This window comes from Danio rerio, chromosome 5, assembly GCF_049306965.1.
Source record: "Danio rerio strain Tuebingen ecotype United States chromosome 5, GRCz12tu, whole genome shotgun sequence".
Lineage (NCBI taxonomy): Eukaryota > Metazoa > Chordata > Actinopteri > Cypriniformes > Danionidae > Danio > Danio rerio.
The window spans coordinates 12,195,026-12,207,323 of NC_133180.1; the positions used below are offsets into that span (position 1 = coordinate 12,195,026).

At 37.4% G+C, this 12,298-nt stretch overlaps 1 long non-coding RNA gene across 1 annotated transcript; it reads right to left on the minus strand.

The window, feature by feature from the left end:
• Positions 1-4,870: 4,870 nt before the first annotated feature.
• On the minus strand, positions 4,871-11,838 carry LOC141385850 (uncharacterized). Its single transcript, XR_012406954.1, has 5 exons — positions 11,774-11,838; positions 10,936-11,041; positions 10,084-10,173; positions 7,641-8,086; positions 4,871-7,434 (listed from the first exon to the last, which is right to left on the minus strand). It is a non-coding gene; the product is annotated as an uncharacterized lncRNA (long non-coding RNA).
• Positions 11,839-12,298: the final 460 nt, after the last annotated feature.

Here is a 12,298-nt window from a genome sequence, read left to right on the forward strand (position 1 = left end):
AAATGAAATGTATTGAATTTTCTATTGACACTATCATGTCTTCTTCAAGGAAACAGCTGCTTTATAACTTTAAATATTTGTCATAAATATGAGAACATTAAGGGGGTAAATCTCCAATGCTATTCTTTAAAACATCACAATGTCCTTTTCTGCAATATCTGAATATATGTTGTGAGCCTATTTGTTTGGATTTATTAACTATGATGCATTTCAGTTTTGAATATTTATGTTTTGAATAGTTTGCATTTGAGAACTTAGAATATTCATATGTGTTGCTGAGATGGATATTCTGTGGATTTGGCATTGAGGATATGTAGCATGTTAAAAATTGTGTGCAGGCTCTTTAAGTACTGCATCTGTCAAATCTAATGGCAGTGAGTTCTTTAGAAGACAGCGGAGTCACACAGTTTTCTTTACCACATCCGTGATGGTTGAACTTTGAGGTTATATTTTGTTAACTTTATTTTTATTTATGTATCTCTAAGTAAAGAATAAAAGTCAACATCTGACAAGAAACGGACTTCATAAATTTCTTTATTGGACATCATTAACCTGCAGGCTGCATTCTGCTTATGTGGCTGTGAGAAAATAAATAAAAAGAGTAGAGCTGTGGTAAAATAATGAATAAAAAGATTGAGGCTGGGGTCAAATAAATAAATGAATAAAAAAAGTGTGACTGCTCAGAGTGCAAGTAGCTAACATTAGAGACACTGGCCCTTGTGGCCAAAAAAACAGACTGGCCCACAGGGAATACTCCCGGTCCTCCCGATAAGCCAATCCGGGCCTGACATCGACCCTCCAGGACTGAGTTTGGGCACCCCTGAACTAAACACTTAAAGCTACTCAATTAAACAAACAAATAAAGAATAGAATAACTTAAAGAAGCAAACTTGTAAAGAATAAGCCAGACAGTGAAGACACTGAAGGCCTACTAAAAAAGACAAACATACAAACAGACAAAGCACAAAGACAACTCAAACTCACAAACAGCACAGAGGAAAAACAAGCAAGGTCAAGTAACAAGCAACAATGAACAGACAAATATAAACAATATAAAGGGAGGAAAGAACATGAGGACCAAGTATGAAGCTGCGGTCCTACTGGACTTTTCTTCTTACAGACTTCAATTCATACGCACGCAAATGCGTCAGAACTCTGACCAGTGAAATCGCATCACTTGACTACGTGAGACTTATCGAGGATCAAAACATGACCTCTCTGAACAGAAATGTAAAATATGGACCAATCACTCGCTTTTTTAAATGTCTAATAATCTTGTTTATTCCCGCTTCTTTCCGCAGCACCGCACTACAGAATTTTGCAAACTCAAACTCTAGTGTGACTGCAGCTTAAACACTGAGACTAACCAGAACTAGATGAGGGCTAAACAAGGGGGTGTGGCATCTGGAAACAAGGAGGCAGGAACAGAGGAGCATGGTGAACACAGACACAGGTTAAGCCATGTGCTTAGACCAAGAGACCATCTCCTGCTCTCCCTCGTGAAGCAAATACAGAAGTAAATGAAACTGCAATTCATCGAAATTCCACTAGGCCTGGCGCTATAATACAGCAAATTTCTATCGAGCCCAATGTTAAAATGGCCAACTTTACAGCAGAAAAAAAGGTGTTTACAGCCTGGTACAAAGAATGATTTTGGTTCATAACTAATATTACCCATCATGACAACTGTGAGGGGGCGACTTTTTTTTATGACTCATCCGTTTCCTTGACATTAAGTTATAATAAGTCTGCATAATTAAGAGCGTGTCGACTTGAGTGAAAGCTAAGTCTTGCTGGTTGCCGTCTCGTCACCTCAGCTGATTCCGGCTGATTAGCCACTGAACTTGCCATATACATCCTATTTTTGTTTTGTTTTATGTGGCTTTACATAGTCAATTGCCTTTTGGAATTATTTCCTACAATTATCAGATAATGGCATGCTGTGTGCACTTACACGTGCTCACAAACCATTCACGTGGCCTCAATTTTGAATTGGGAGGTCAAGGAAGGTGGTGGTGGTGGTGGTGGGGGGGGGGGGGGGGGGGGTGGGGGGGTGTTGAAGACGATAGTGAGTGGGCTAGGGTGTCGCGGACGAAAGTAAAGAGTTGGGGAGTCGCAGAAAAAAAAATGAACGTAAACAGCAGACGGGGGAGGAGTGCAGTTTAGGAGGGTAAAATGAGATTTCAGAGGTGCCAGATCTGGAATGTTTCGGCACAAATTAAGCCCTGGTCAGAACACAAATGAGTCGCAGGTAATTAAGTATTAAGCGTTTCTCCCAAAGAAAAGCCTGTCTAGGCAAAATGTTAACAGGCGTCTGTAGCTCCGCCTCTTTGCCCTTGTTTTGTGTCCCCCGGTCGGTGCGATGACGCATGAACAAAATGGCGACAGTCGGCCATGCCTACTTGTAGCTTCTTTTGCGCTCTTCAGAAAGTCGTAACGGATACTACAGCCATATCTTTTACTGTCTATGGCTCAGAAACAAGATAAACATAGACACATAAAACATAGACAACACAGAAATGACAGATAAGGAAGGGCTATGACAAAAATATTGCAATTATATATTAATAGTCTTTAAAAATATATACAAAAACCTTAAATAATTATAATGTGAATTATTTTTAATTTCTGTTGATTTTTGTGTAAAATTTGACCTGGATATGATCTTGACAAGTAGAAATTGTAAAGCACAGCATTTAGCACATCTCTTTTCAAGCATGTAAATGATAATCCTGTGTCTCCTGACATGTGTTTGTTTGCGCCGGGAACTCTTTGCAATCATGCGCTTTGATGTGTCGCTCCACCTTTCTTTATTACCTTTGAGCTTTCGTCTGTTTTCCTTTCCTGTTTATGCCTGCTTCTGTAATCCATCCATTACAGGTCTCGTTTTGTCTCTGTTTCTTCCTCTGCCAGGCGTTTCTCTCGAGAGCCTGGATTCTGTTGTTTCGCTTTTTCCTTCCCAACAGCTTGTGCACCAAATGGATGTGAAGTATTCCCTCTTCTCTACACCTGACCTTCTGTTTACTGCTGCTGTTCTGAAGAGGAGGGAACAGTTCTCCTCTTGAACATTACTATAGTCCTGGTAGGATGGAGAGTTGTAGTTCTTCATATACTATTAGTGCTTCAGTATGTGTCACTGTGACCTGACCTTTGTTGTGTCTTGAAGCGGATGTGAATGAGAATTTCTTTCTCAGAAAAATACATTTTCAAGTAGCCTATTTGCTCCCAGTTCAATTGCAATGCATGCAATTTATTTTTTTCAGGTGAAAAGCTCCTGCTACAAGATTTTGCAGATAATTTAGAGCAGGGGTTTTCAAACTGTAGGACGTGCCCACAGGGGAGCGCCAGCACCTATTAAGAAGAGCGGCGAGACATTGAGGCGTGCACTCGAGTAAATTATGATGACAATTTTAATGTGTGCTCTATAGGGAATAATATGATTAACATTAGCGCCACAGCTAACTATCAGGCACCTGTAGAGTTAATGCGTTCCAGTAAAATATACACAAATAAAATGGACAAAATGGAGCCATCTGACAAAAACATGCCCTTCTAAATCAAATCAGCAGGATGCCCATCTGGATCTTCCACTTCCTTTGTACTGGCTACGTTTACATGGACATCAGTAATAGTTATTCGCCTTAATCTGAACGAGTTCTTTTTGAATGTTGTGTCACCAGGCTATCCACATTTCCTGCACATCCCATGTAATTTTGGATATTTCATCTTTAATTTCTCGAATTTAACTGCAGTTCGGCAGTTTAACTTTTACTCATGAACATTTCATTTATTTTTCTGTGACAAACTGGATTATTTGACGCGAATATGAAGGACTGGTGGAGGAGTGTTGTTTTATTGACACCGCACGGCGAATGAAAAGGAAAAAACTTTCGCATTTGGTGATGTGTGTGTGTGTGTGTGTGTGTGTGTGTATGTGTGTGTGTGTGCGCACATGTACAGTCCTTTACTGACAGCCGTGTGTGTGGATCTTGTCACAAAATGCGGCGAAAATTCCTACATGACGGTAGTAGTTTGATTGCAGTGTTTCAATAATGCCACTAATATATGCATACTCCACGGCTGTATATTTATGTATCAATGTAACTAATTACATGCAGCAAGTAATATGTAAATGATGTTTGTGCATGCATTATAATTTTGGCTCAAGAGAGGGGTGCCTAAAAGTTTAAAAAGATGTCACATGTATTTTTTTTTCTTCTCTTTTTCTACATCACTTTTTTTGGAAGAGACTATAAAGGGTATTGAAAACAAATATACAGTGATCAACATACTGTAAATGAGTACAGTCCATTTAAAAAATTTATATTTTTATCCATTTTACATTAAATATAGGTCATATTTTTTGGTGCAAATGAAAAAAAAAAAACAGATTAACTAAACAGATATTTTTATTTAAACATTTTAGTAACCAAACATCGTTAGGAATAGAAAGATAATACTTGAAATTTATGCAAAATTTGGGGGGGTATTTCATACATTTTAGTTTCTCTTGAATTTTGTTCTTGAAAAAACAAAAAATAATAATAATAATAATTTTAATATATAATAATAATAATAATAATAATATTTTTCCCTATAACATACAAATTTGGGAGTACTATTTTTGGACCGTTATTATAAGTTAATTTGTTAGATTAGCTTCAGATTTGCCTTTAGTGCTAACTTATCTAATGTACACTACCTGAGTAAAGACTTGTCACCTATACAAGTTTTAGGAACAACAAAAAATAACTTGACTTCTAATTGATCATTTGGTATCAAAAGTGGCTTTTACGAAAGGCAAAGGCCTCTAGATTCCGCTTATTTTACCAAAATAAAATATAATCATGACTTGATTTTTAAATTTTTTAATAAGGACAGTTAGATCTGACTTCACAAAGACAAAAGTCTTGTCACTCAACAGAAATAATGTACAGTATAGAATATAAAGTCATGGTGCAGTGGAAAGGATTTAATATTGTGTATGACTCCATCATGAGCTTGGAGGACTGCATCCATACATCTCTGCAATGACTCAAATCACTTATTAATAGTCATCTGGAATACCAAAGAAAGTTTTCTTGCAGGACTCCCAGAGTTCATCAGGATTCTTTGGATTCATCCTCAATGCCTCCTCCTTCATCTTACCACAAAAAATGCTCAATAATGTTTATGTCTGGTGACTGGGCTGACCAATTCTGAAGCACCTAGACCTTCTTTGCTTTCAGGAACTTTGATGTGGAGGCTGAAGTATGAGAAGTAGCGCTATCCTGCTGAAGAATTTGCCCTCTCCTGTGGTTTGTAATGTAATGAGCAGCACAAATGTCTTCATACCTCAGGCTGTTGATGTTGCCATCCACTCAGCAGATCTCTTGCACGCCCCCATACTGAATGTAATCCCAAACCATGATTTTTCCTTTACCAAACTTGTACAATAGCTCTTAATCCTTTACGCTTGGCTTGAATAAAAGCACTTTTTAAACATTTTAATTTAAGGTCGATATTATTAGCCCCCTCAAGATTCTTTTTCTTCGATTGGCTACAGAACAAACAACTGTTATCCAATAAACTTGCCTAATTAATTAAGATAATAACTTTATCTCAATTAAGCTGAATACTAGTATCTTGCAAAAAATCTAGTAAAATATTACTCATGACAAAGATAAAAAGAAATAAGTTATTAGAAATCAATCATTAAAACTATTATATTTAGGAATGTGTTGAAGAAAATCTCTCCATTAAACAGCACTTGGGAATTATTTTTAAAGGAATTTACATTTCAAAGGTGGACTAATAATTTGAACTTCATTTGTATATTCTTAACATAAATGATAAGCTTTTGTCAGATTTATTCTAGGTCACACAAGACATCAGCAATGCAGAGACCTGCGTGAAGCTCATTTTTATTCCTCGCACTTAGTCAGCTAGCTTTTTACTTATTTCCTTTTGAACGATTTCATTTCAAATTATTATTTCTTGATTGCTTTTTTTTTTATAGCTCAGGAGCTTTAAATGAATAAACTAAGTGAGTGAGGAATGCATAAACAACCTGGATATTGATATAATAATATCTAATTTCTTTTGCTGTACATTATGTTCTTCAATTCTTTTTTCTGTCTTAAGAGTTGAATTGTTTTTGTCTAAAATGAGAAAGTATTTAAGCACTCAGGTATTAATTACATAATTAAAGTGTAGTATGAACCTGAAAACAGTTTGTAACTTCTTTAAAAAGGATATCACCGCTGTGTAAGCTGCAAAATAAAATTATTTTAGAATGTCACATGCTTGTGTTTTAAACATTCAGAGTACAAACGTTTTTTTCCACCACTGAACTAAAAAATTAAACAGGTAATTGTGACTTTTATCTACAATTCAAGAGTTTAAACTTAGCTCACAATTTATACATAACTTGTTTGGAGTGCTGTCCCAGGAGAAAGCCCTGAGCTCAAGGGATCCTCGAGCCCAGGGCTCCCTCTTTTGCAGGTTGAGGGGAGATTGAGCTCAGGTTGATCTCAAACTCCCCAGCTGCTGAGGCCAAGGCGAACTTCCTGAGAGTAAGACATTAGATTTATCTATAATATAGAGCACATTTGGATGGTGGGAGGAAACCAGGGAACCCGGGGGAAACCCACGCGGACACAGGGAGAACATGCAAACTCGGCACAGAAATACCAGATCGCCCAGCGAGGAGCCAACGCCATTGGTATTCTTGTTGCTATATATATATATATATATAGTGACTTGGGATCCTTTGATTGGAGGATCATGATTATCTAATGTGGACCACCTGGGTCATTCATGAGCACATGCTCCTCTTGAAATTAGTTTAAAATTAAACTTCATTTCTTAATTTTTTTCGTAGAATTTGTCTCAATTATGTTTTTTTTTTTCCACAAAATTGTGAGATATAAACTCATTCATCATTCATTGACCCTAGTATATGAGAGGGAATGAGAGTGTATGGGAGGGTATGGTTTCTTAGTGATGGGTTGCAGTTGAGCATAAAAAAACAGAAAACATGTATACAGTTGAAGTAAGAATCATTAGCCCTCTTGAATTATTAGCCCTCCTGTATATTGTTTCCTAAAAAAAGGAGAGAAGATTTTTTCAACGCGTCTAAACATAATAGTTTTAATATCTCATGTCTAATAACTAATTTATTTTATCTTCGCCATGAAGACAGTAAATAATATTTGACTAGATATTTTTCAAGACACTAGTATTTAACCTAACATGCCATTTAAAAGGCTGAACTAGGTTAATTAGGTTAACTAGGCAGGTTAGGGTAATTAGGCAAGTCATTATATAATGATAGTTTGTTCTGTAGACAATCAACAAATATTGCTAAAAAGGCTAACAATTTTGACATTAAAATTATTTAAAAAAAATGTAAAACTGCTTTTATTCTAGCCAAAATAAAACAAATAAGACTTTCTGTAGAAGAAAAAATATGATCAGACATACTTTGAAAAAATTCTTGATCTGTTAAACATCATTCGGAAAATATTTAAAAAAGAAAAAAATCCACAGGAAGGCAAATAATTTTGACTTTAACTGTATACCTCATCAGCAAACAATATGCATTGACATTTCTCTCCAGTTTTTGCACTGTTTTCTGCTGAAACTTTTATCAAACTTACCTTGTTAACTTTTTACTTTGTTGTCTTCCTACTCCAGTCGGTGCGTGACAATCCTATCTCAAAAGATCAAGGGAAATGCATTTTTCATTACATGACCTCTACAATGTGAGTGAGAAATAAATGTGGTCCTTGGATTCTGTGTAACACCGTAACGTTTCCACAACTCAGCAACTCAAGGCATTTTCTGGCGAATACACTTTCTCAGGGACTAAAAGTTTCCTGACTTCTAACTTTCTGTTTGATACCAATATAAACCTGTGCTCTACAAAAAGACAAAAGAAAGAGTCTTTGAATAAATGTACTTGAGGAAATCAAACCCATATGAGACAGCACTTGGTCTCTCTGATTCCTCCTGAGCTCTCAGGTTTCTCTGTGAGCTTTTTGTTTTTGACATTCTGCAGAGATGAAGTGGCAGCTCAGGTGATGTGCTGGAGAAACACCTGGCACTGGGAGAAAACACACACACGCAAAAGCACACAGGCACATGCGCACACACAGGCACGCACAATCCAACACAAATATTCTGATTAAATGACACAGATAAGTCAAACACACCTGTAGTTTTCCACATTCTCCAATTAGGTTTTACATTATGGGGATTTTAAATGTAGTAATGTAAAGGAGGGGGCGGCCTGGTGGCTCAGTGGTTTGCACTGTCAACTCACAGCAAGAAGGTCACTGATTTGAGTCCCGGCTGTGCCAATTGGCATTTATGTGTGTTGTTTGCATGTTCTCCATGTGTTTATGTGGGTTTCCTCTGGTTGCTCCGGTTTCCCCCACAGTCCAAATACATGCGCTAAAACTGAATTGAATAAACTAAAACCAGCCTTAGTGTATTAGTGTGAATGAGTGTGTATGGGTGTTTCCCAGTACTGGGTTGCTGCTGGAATAGCATATGCTGGAATATTTGGTGGTCCATCTGATAAATTAGAAACTAAGATGAAGGAAAATGAATGAATGAATGATTTGAGAAGTGGGGGGAATCACATTTACATGCCTTAAGGAACTAAGGTGAGACAAAATCCTGTTAATAATTATAAATATTAATAATAAATTGTTAATAATAACAAAATTCAATTTCAATCTAATGTTAAATGTAAAAGAAACTGTGCTGAATCACTATTCTGAAATATGAATTGCAAATAGACAGCAGCTAACTTAATATGTAGGCTAATTACATATAATGTTTATCAATTTTTTTTAACAATTGTCTTTCATGCCTCAGTTTAGTTGATGAAAATGTTTCATTTTTTTTCTCAGAAAAAGGTCAATATGAAAAAAATATTTCATTAAATATTACTTTGTGTAAATATGTTGTAAAATATTTTTTAACTATAAAATTATTTTGTAAAACTGAAAATGCCATGTTATTCTCCAAATGACAACATTTTTTTTTATTTCAACATCAGAATATAAACTTACCGTCCACTTTATTAGGTACACCTTAGTAGTACCAGGTTGGACCCCCTTTTGCGCTTAGTACTACCTTAATCTTTTATGGCATAGATTCAGCAAGGTGCTGGAAATATTCCTCAGAGATTTTGGTCCATATTGACATGATAGCATAACCGTACGTTCACACCGAAAGCGGCGAGAGCGTCCAAGGTCGCTCTGGCCGCCCTGGCGACAACGCTGTCTGCCTTCAGCTCCGGCGGCGAGAGCGTCAAAACTCGCTACATTGATCTCATATTTAAAGGAGCCGTTGCAGAATTATCAGTTACATTCCTGCATAAAACATGTTTCTAGCGTGAAAATGTTGCGCACTTCTTATCAAATTCATACAACAATGGAAGATCAAGTTGCGTGTGGTGTGGCTTTGCTCTATTTATCCAATATGTGTCCATATGTCTGAAATATCCTGAAGCAGCAGTACTGTTTTGTACTGTCACATCGCGTGAGATTCCCGCTTTTTTAAGATAAATTTATATATCATTAATGAACATCAGTAACTCGCCAGTAACTTATTTAATGTATGTTCCTGTAGGAAAAAATTGTAAATAATTGGAAATCCGGTGACCGCAATAATCAAACCCTTGGGAACAACTGTGGTCGGAACCAAAGTTCACAGGTCTGTGTTCCCTGAACTTCTATCAAGCGATGGACATCTTCATTCTGATTGCTTGCCGCCGAACCGCGTCATAGCTCATTACCATAAAGTTGACTTCATTTCAACTCTCCTCGACGCTCACGCCGGCGAAGACGCGCCGCGCTGCTCCTCGCCGCTTATCGTCGCCTATCGCCGCCGGCTCTCATTGAAAATTAATGACTTCCGGCTATTTTGACGCTCTCGCCGCTTTCGGTGTGAACGTACGGTAACACAGTTGCTGGAAATTTGTTGGCTACACATTCATGATGCAAATCTCCCAATCCTCCACATCCCAAAGGTGCTCTATTGGATTGAAATCTGGTGACTGTGGAGGCCATTTGAGTACAGTGAACTTACTGTCATGTTCAAGAAACCAGTCTGAGATGATTTGCGCTATATGACATGGCGCGTTATCCTGCTGTAAGTAGCCATCAGAAGATGGGTACGCTGTGGTAATAAAGAGATGGACATGGTCAGTGACAATATTCAGGTAGGCTGTGGTGTTGATGCGATGCTCAATTGTTACTAATGGGTCCAAGAAAATATCCCCCACACCATTACACCACCACCAGCCTGAACCATAGATACAAGGCAGGATGGATCCATGATTTTATGTTGTTGATGTCAAATTCTGACCCTAACATCTGTATGTCGCAGCAGAAATCGAAACTCATCAGACCAGGCAACGTTTTTCTGGCACCAACAACCATGCCACATTCAAAGTCACCGGTTTGAACTGCAGCAGATCATCTTGACCATGTCTACATGTCTAAATGCATTGAGTTGCTGTGATTGGATGCTCAATTTTGGATAGTGTGTATGCAAAATTATAATCATCTTCTTTTTTTTATACATTTTTATTTTAAATTTAGAAGATAAATTTATAAATAGTTTGCAGAACTATTCTGTTAGTTTTAGTCTAATAGTTTGCAAAAAAAATCAGTTTTACTCAAAACTATACATTTTAAATCCAGAAAATGTTGTTATTCCAATAGTTTTTTTATCAAACTATATTTTAGAAGATTACAGTTTTTACCGTATTGTATTCAGATTAATGCTGATAAACTTCATTCAAAACTATTAAAAAAAACAACAACAATAAATCACAATTATGATCTTCTTCTTTTTATTGTTTTTCTTTTTCAATTTTGGGGTAAAATATGACAATTCTTTCCCCAAAAGATTTCATTCATTCTTTCATTCATTTACCTTTGGCTTGGTCTTGGATTTATCGGAGGTCGCTACAGCAGAATGAACCACCACTTATTCCAGCATATGTTTACACAGTGGATGCCCTTCCAGCTGCAACCCAGTACTGAGAGAAACACACACACACACACACACACACACACACACACACACACACACACACACACACGGCCAATTTAGTTAATCCAATTCACCTATAGTGCATGTCTTTGGACTGTGGGGGAAATAGGAGTTCCCGGAGAAAAACCCGCGCCAACACGGGGAGAACATGCAAACTCCACACAGAAATGCCAACTGGCCCAGCCAGGACTTGAACCAGCAACAGTGCAAACCACTGAGCCACTGTGCTGCCCCCACAAGATTTCATCTTACACATTCTGCACTTGATTATATTGCAATATTTCTTTGTCTATGATCCTGCAGTATTTGTAGCTCAAATTGCAGCATTTAAGCATTGCGTATACATGACAAGACGGATTATGAGCATCATGGGGGCTTTTGATTACTATTTATCCCCCAAACCATTCAAGATAACATTGATTTATGTGACTGTGTAGAAAATATGTGTTTTCTACAGCCTGCTGGAGAGAAATGAGAAGAGAAAGGAGACCCCGTGGAGGATTAATAGGGAGTGATATCATTTCTACATAAGTTTGCCCCAGTCTCCAATCTGGAATCTAACTGTGAATGTAAAACAGCAGAAATAGATGGATACTCGCTGCCACTTACCAGCCTACAGTTATATTAACAGGCACATGTGATATTATATTCCATCAGGGTTATTTATTTGCAGTATTAAACTGTAGATTCGTGGTTAAAATCCTGACAGTTCACTCACCATATAAATGAACATACATTTCCTTGGAAAGACAAACTGTGCATGATTTGTACAACTGTTGGTTTAAGTCTATTTTTCTTTGCATAGAATATTTTCATGCTCGCATTGCATTTTTAATATTATTTTATTCTACAACCCCAAATCAGAAAAGTTTGGGACAGTATGGAAAATGCAAATATAAAAAGCAGTGATTTCCAAATTTACTTTGACTTGTTTTGCATTGCAGACAATATGAACACATATAGGGCCCTATCATACACCCGGCGCAGTGTGGTGCAAGGCGCGGCGCAATAGTCTTTTGCTAGTTTCAGCTTGGCGCAAAAGTCGTTTTGAGGCGTTGCGCTACGCTGTTTAAATAGCAAATGCATTAGCGCTCACTTGTGCGCCCATAGGCGTTCTGATCTATAAAGGAAGGCGTTCTTAGGCAGATCGCTGGTGCGTTGCTATTTTGAAAAACTATAATAGATTTTTCATTAGACCAAAACAAACCCGGTCTAAACTCCAGCGCAGAGTTGCGCCTCGCTT